Consider the following 7035-nt stretch of genomic DNA (forward strand, 5'->3'; position numbering starts at 1 on the left):
TAAGTTTGATCAGGTCCCAAAAATATATTTTTGACATTGCTTCAATTGCCCCAGGGGTCATCCTCATAAACTTTTCACCCAAGCCGATTTCTTCAAGTGTTTTCCCTACACTTTCTTCTAGTATTTTCATAGTTTCATGTCTTAAGTTTAAATCTTTAATCCAGTGAGAGTCCATCTTAGTTAATAGTGAAAAGTGTGGGTCTAGTTTCAGTCTTCTACAGGACACCATCCAGTTAGCCCAGCACCATTTGTTAAATATGGAATCTTTTCCCCACTCAGTATTTTTAATTGGCTTGTCAAAGATCAGATAACGGTAGGTGACTGGATTCATCTCTTGGCTCTCTATTCTGTTCCATACATCTACTTCTCTGTTTTTGTGCCAGTACCATGCTGTTTTGATCACTATCGCTTTATAGTATAGTCTGAGGTCTGGTAACATAATTCCTCCTACTTTGTTTTTGTTCCTGAGTAATGTATTTGCTATTCGAGGCTTTTTCTGATTCTATATAAAATGAAGTATTATTTTTTTCTAGATCTTTAAAGTATGATAGTGGAGCCTTAATGGGGATTGCATTAAAATTATATATTGCTTTGGATAGTATGGACATTCTAACGATGTTGATTCTTCCCAGCCATGAGCATGGTATGTTTTTCCATTTGTTAACATTGTCAGCTATTTCTTTTCTTAGAGTTTCATAGTTCTCTTTATAGAGATCTTTCATGTCTTTGTTAGGTAAACTCCCAAATATTTCATCTTCTTTGGCACTACTGTGAATGGAATAGAGTCCTTGACTGTTTTTTCAGCTTGGCTGCTGTTGGTGTATATGAAGGCTACTGATTTATGAGTGTTGATTTTGTAACTTGAGATGCTGCTGTATTCCTTGATGACTTCTAAGAGTTTAGTAGTAATTCCCTTAATTTTGCACACATGTTCTAATTTCTCCCAATTTAAACAAACTAATAAAAATTCTTTCCAACAATCCCTCCAACTACAATGTAATTTCTCTCTTCCCCTTTATAGTGAAACTCCCTGAAAGTGACCTTTATTCGCTGTTGTCAATTCCTCTCTTCTAATGGTGTTTTGAACTCTTTTTGACTTTTGTCCAGCTAACCACTCCACTACTCCAGCCAATAGCTTTTGCCATGGTTACCATTAACTCTCACACAAATTCAGTGTCTAGTTTTTGTTCTTCATCTTACCTGACCTATTGGTGGCACATAACACAGAAGTCCTCCTCATTTGCTTTCTAAGGCACATTGTTTTTAGTTTATCTCTGACCAAACCATTCAACCTCCTTTACCAATTTCCCCCCACCTTCCTGGGCACTAAGAGTTGTCATGCCTGGTATTAGACCTCAAACATCTTCCTTTCTATATCTATACTTATTTTCTAGGTGTTCTTGTTTGGTCTTATAGCACTGACTATCAAACTTATGTTGTTGACTCTTAAATTTATATCTCCAGTCCAGACCTCATCACTGAACTCTAGACTTGTATTTCTAAACACCCATCTTATTCTTCTGATAGGATGAACAACAGGCATCTTAAGTTTAATATGTCTCACCTGATTATTGCAACATTCTCCTAGCTTATATAATTGAATAATTGATTGTTTATTCTTTGGTTTCCTCCTTGCTTTCTCTCCATCACCTGCCCAGTGTATTCTCTATACAGCAGCCAAAGTGATCTTGTCATATCATAAGTCAGATAAGATCATGTCACTTTCTGCTTAAAAGCCTCTAATAGCTTCTGATTTACTCAGAGTAAAACCCAAATCTTTTTTTTTTTTTTTTAAATCTGAAAGCAGTCACTGTTTATTAACTGACCAAATTACAAAAACAATCAGGGCAGATACCTTAGTTCATTCTTCTAATAAGCCTATTGATTTGGTCTTCCCTGTTACCAGCATCTCCACCTTCTACAAAGTGAGTGTCTTTTTCTTCATTCCCTCCTGTGGAGATGATAACTTTAATGGCCACAAGAAGTTATTTGCTTCTTTGAAGCGTTTTCCAACAGTATAGATCTCATGAATCAGATCCTCCATGCAGATGATGCCATATTTACCAAGAGATCGTGCAATCAAACTGTTATCAGTCAATGCAATTCATTTCTTATTGATTTTGCCATAACCACGCTTGTAGATTAGCTCATTTACTGACTTCAGATTTTGGTACCCCCAGGCAATATACGGTTCTATAATCCTCAGCATGTTAATGGAAGCCTTGTTGAGCTTAACAAAAATTCCACTGAAGATCTGGCGAAGGCAAAGAAGCTGCAACACCTTTCGGACCTTTGGACTCACACCATTGATACCTCTGATCCTGATGACAAATGCCAATTTGGGTTCTGCAGGTACACAGAAGTTGTCAGCTTTCTTGCCATCCTAGCCACCCAAATCTCAGTTCTGTACATCTGCCTGTATTCTTTATGATAATGCTTAGCTTTTTCATAGATAAGCTTCCTCCTTGCCTTTCGAAGCATCTTTTGGGCACATTTCTTTCTCAGACGCTCGATCTTCAGCTCTGTGAAATTATTTCGCTTTTTCTTAAAGGTTTCTGGCACAGCAGGAACCTTCTTTTTCTTCTCTTTGACACCCTCCATGGTTCCAGTCTCAAAAAGAGGTAAAACCCAAATCTTTAGAATAAACTACTGACTTTTGCTACATATCTTATCAGATAATCCTTAGATATAGAAATATCCTATATAACAGTGTGTCAACATTATTTTATTTTGTGGGGCAAAGTCTGTATTCTCTATATTCTTTCTATATTCTTTCTTCTTCTGAGCACTGTTATTAAGACAATATAACCTAACAGGAATAAATGATAGGCACTAATATTGATGAGACAGCAATAAAGTTATAGCTAGATTTTATTATATTGGAAAAAAATTCTCTAGGAGGCTAAGTATATGTAAACTTAGGTGAGTTACAAATTGGACTAAAATTTGGATCTATTGCTCTGTAAATACGGATGAAAAATCTCAAAAGGAATTTTTTTGGGAGGAGGGAAGGGCAAGATGGCCAACTACAGGGGACTTTTGTCAGATGATCCTGGTCAGAATGAGGAAAATTGGACTGCAGTGAATTTGGAGCAGTTGAAATTGTAGGGTAGATAAGAGGAAGAAGAAATTAAGGAATTCAGCAATCCTACTGAGACAAACCATGAGGATGAAGCCAATAAAGAGAAAGGGAGAGAGCAGAGGACAGTTACAGAGTGGATCAGACTCAGGAGCTCAGAGCTGAATAGAAAGCTAACAGGGACCCCCTACTCCCACCCAGGGGCTCTCTGTGAGCCACGAACCACAGGAAACCTCACCCCATGGGAGAGTGCTACAGGGGACTAAAGACCCAGCTTTCCTGCACTTAGGTGTATCCTCCTCTGGGTCCCCCCACTGCCTGGCAGAATAGTGAGCAATTTTGGCTCCAGCCAGCTTGTGGCCACAGCCCATCTCCCCCTTTTCTTTGGTTACTGGACAGAGTATCCTCTGTCTGACTTCCCTCAGATAGCCTAGAAGGGCTGCTTCACCACCAGGCACCAGAGAGGCAAAGGGACTTTGGATCTTACCTAGCCACTATAGCTACTGTGGAAGTAAGTGCTGCAGAGGTTGGTTGTTCTCTCACCAGCATCTGATGAGAACAACTGATAGCAAGAAAAGTGAAGGGAGTTGGGTTCTGCCTCCCTACCATATCTGACAGATACTAAGGAGGGCTTCTGTACTATGTGGCCCAGTGAATTAGAAGCTCCCTTGGGAGAAAATGGTGGCTCAAGTAGCCTGCCTCCTGCTAGATGGGATTTATCCCCACCCTGTGTGGTAGTTAGGACCACCATCTGTGCACTACCCCCAGCTTGGGGGTACCTCTTAGAGGTTCTGCCCCCAACTCTACCCTTATAGGTTTGGGGAGAAACGGACCTAGCCTTGGGTGACTCCACTCTGGGAAATCCTGGGAGGCATACTGCAAGCTGTGGATTTTCCTCTCCCAACTACAGGTGAAAGCCATGGCCTTTTGAATCTGTTGCTGGTGGGGCTGACACTTTAGCTGAGATAATTTGGCATACTATCTATCCATGAGCTTCCCCTGGTCTAGGAGCATCACCTGGAGGTCCTGCTCCCCAGCCCCACCCCACCCCCAACTTAGACAAAACAAGACTGGTTCCCAGGGACCCCCACATTGTACACCATAAAAGGGAGCTATAGGAGGCTATCTGCAGGAAGGGAACAAGAAAAAGCACTGGCTCATTTAAACTGCCAGTGGTGAATGGGAGTGGTGAGCTCACATTTTTGGGCCGCTGGATCTGATTCCAGCTTATCAGCTTTAGTTTCCAGACTGTCTTAAAACCCTATTGAGTGGGTCAGCATAACAACAAGCTGCTGCATCTCTTTGACAAGCCCTGGAAGGGGCATGGTGAACTCCACACCCTCGGGCCCTTGAACTGATATCATCTTGCCTGTCTTAGTATCCAAATGGCCCCAAATCCCTATTGAGTAGGCTCACTGTGCAACAAGCAAATGTTTTGCTCTGGCAGATCCTGGAAGAGATGGGGTGAAGTTGATATCAGCCCCTCAGATCAGGCATCCGTATGGTCCTTATAATCTGTGAAGTGGTTGGCAGAACAACAAGCAGCCACTTCATGTCAGCAAGCCTGGAATAGAAGTGGAGAGCCCTGCCCTCAGGGTCTATGAAACTGATAATAGCCACTAGATTAGGCAGCCACATGGTCCTAATGCCCACCAAGCAACTGGTGGAACAAGAAACTACCACTTGGCACCGGCAAGTCTTAGAAAGGGTGTGGAAATCTCTGCATTTGAGGGCAGCTGTTGCTGTCACCAACCTACCTGACTTGACATTCCAAAGGCCCCAGAGTCAGTTGAATGGCACTATTCCCAGTAGATAGGTGAGTCACTGGTTAGCCCAAGCTCTCCCTTCTAGGTCCCAACTACCTCCTGGGTGCTGCCTAAGGGAACCCAACTAGAATATCTCTCAAAGGCAATTTAGGGACACCCTACCTTTTGAGCTAAAATATAGATATATATATAAATTGAAAACACACATGGGGAGAAATCAGTAGAAGAACAATGGCAACATTAAAAGTCAGAGCAGATCAACTCCTCCAAGAGATTACAAGGGAGGTACAGCTGACAATGCCATTCATAAAGAAATTGTCAAACTGACAATAATAGAATTCAGAATGTGGGTAGCAAATAAGATGAATGGAATTGAAGAGAAGATAGAAAAAAAAGTCCAAAAACTGTCTCAATAAATAAATGAAATTAAAGACAAAGTCACCAAGGATCTGGACATAACTAGAATGGATATAGCAGAGCTTAAGGAATTGAAAGGGGCATTCAAGGAGTTTCAAAACATGGTAAAGTCTTAGCAACAGAACATGGAGAATAAAGAATCTCATAACTCAAGACTGTCAAACTAACTGAATGATACCCAATCATTCAAAGAGGCAGAAGAGAGCAAAAGCACAGCAATCTCTTAGAGAGACTACACAAAGCACACAAATATATGAATCGTAGGGATCACTGAAGGAGAAGAAGAGAGTCCTAAAAGCACGGAAGCTGTACTTCAAGACATCATGGTGGCGAATTTTCCAAGCATTGTGAGAGACCCACAAATACAGATACTAGATAGTTACAGAACTTCAGGACAACTCAGTTCAAACAAAGCATCTCCTAGATACATTGTAACTAATTTGGCCAATGTTAAAATGTGAGAAAATTCTGTAAGCAGCCAGAGGTAAGTAATTTCTCAGCTACAAGGGGAAAAACATTTATACTGAAAAAGAAGACTTTTCAGTATAAACTTTACAAGACAAAAGAGAGTGGTCACCTGTCTTTAACCATCTTAAGCAAAGCAATTTTCAGTCCAGGATTATATATCCTGCAAAATTAAGTTTCATATTTGATGAAGAAATTAAATTTTTTGCTGACAAGGAAACATTGAGGAAATTGGCCACTGCAAGACTAGCTCTGCAGGAAATACTCAGAGATGTTCTATACACTGACCATCACAATGGACCACCAGCAAAATAGAAAACTAAAACTAAAACTAAAACTAAAACCAGAAACTAAAGGGCAAATGCTAGCTTCCATAATGGTCCAAGTGATAAAACTGAACAACAGACCTCCACAAGACAAGACAAGACAAACAAAGCTCCATCATACTTATCAATTCTCTCAATAAATGTGAATGGCTTGATTTCCCCTGGAAGAGGCACAGGCTGCTAACTGGATAAAATGGCACAAGCCAAGTATATGATGTCATCAGGAAACACATCTAACCTTAAAGGATAAAACAAGACTCAGGGTGAAGGGTTGGAAAACAATATTTCAGGGAAATGGAAATCAGAAAAAACCAAGAATTTCCATCTTTTTTCCAGATACGTTGGGCTTTGAACCAACAAAAGTAAAGAAAGACAAAGATGGACACTATGTATTGGTTAAAAGAACAATATAATAAGAAGACATTTTAATTCTAAATATTTATGTGCAACTTAAATGATCCCAGATATATAAAACAAATCCTTACTGGTTGGAATGATATGACATCCAACAATACCATAATAACTGGGGAACTTCAACACTCCACTGACAAAAGTGGACAGATCCTCCAAGCAGAAACTAAACAAAGAAGCAATGGACTTAAACACAACTTAAAAATGAATGGGCTTAACAGACATATATAGAACATTCTACCACAATAATACTGAGTGCAGTTTCTTCTCATTAGTTCATGGATCATTCTCCAAAATTGATTATATTTTAGGGCACATATAAAATCTCAACAAATTTAAAAGAATAGAAATTTTAGGGGTGGTGCCTTTGGCTCAGTGGGTAGGGCACTAGCCCCATATACTGAGGTTGGAGAGTTTGATAGCTCCGGCTTAAACAGTAGTGAGAATTGCAACAAAAGATAGTTGGGTATTGTGGCGGGTACCTGTAGTCCCAGCTACTCAGGAGGCTGAGGCAAGAGAATTGCTTAAGCCCAAGAGTTGGAGGTTGCTGCGAGTTGTGATGCCATGACAC

The 7035-nt window shown here is 40.3% G+C and overlaps 1 protein-coding gene and 1 pseudogene across 1 annotated transcript in view; both read right to left on the bottom strand.

Moving 5' to 3' along the window:
* CATSPERB (cation channel sperm associated auxiliary subunit beta) overlaps positions 1-7035 on the bottom strand; it is a gene marked incomplete at its 5' end in the record, with an annotated part of 240997 nt that overhangs the window by 98283 nt on the left and 135679 nt on the right. The window lies entirely within an intron of this gene.
* LOC100950811 lies at positions 1857-2601 on the bottom strand (annotated as a pseudogene).

Source organism: Otolemur garnettii, unplaced genomic scaffold (assembly GCF_000181295.1).
Source record: "Otolemur garnettii isolate 467f Iridium unplaced genomic scaffold, OtoGar3 scaffold00020, whole genome shotgun sequence".
In the NCBI taxonomy this organism is placed as follows: Eukaryota; Metazoa; Chordata; class Mammalia; order Primates; family Galagidae; genus Otolemur; species Otolemur garnettii.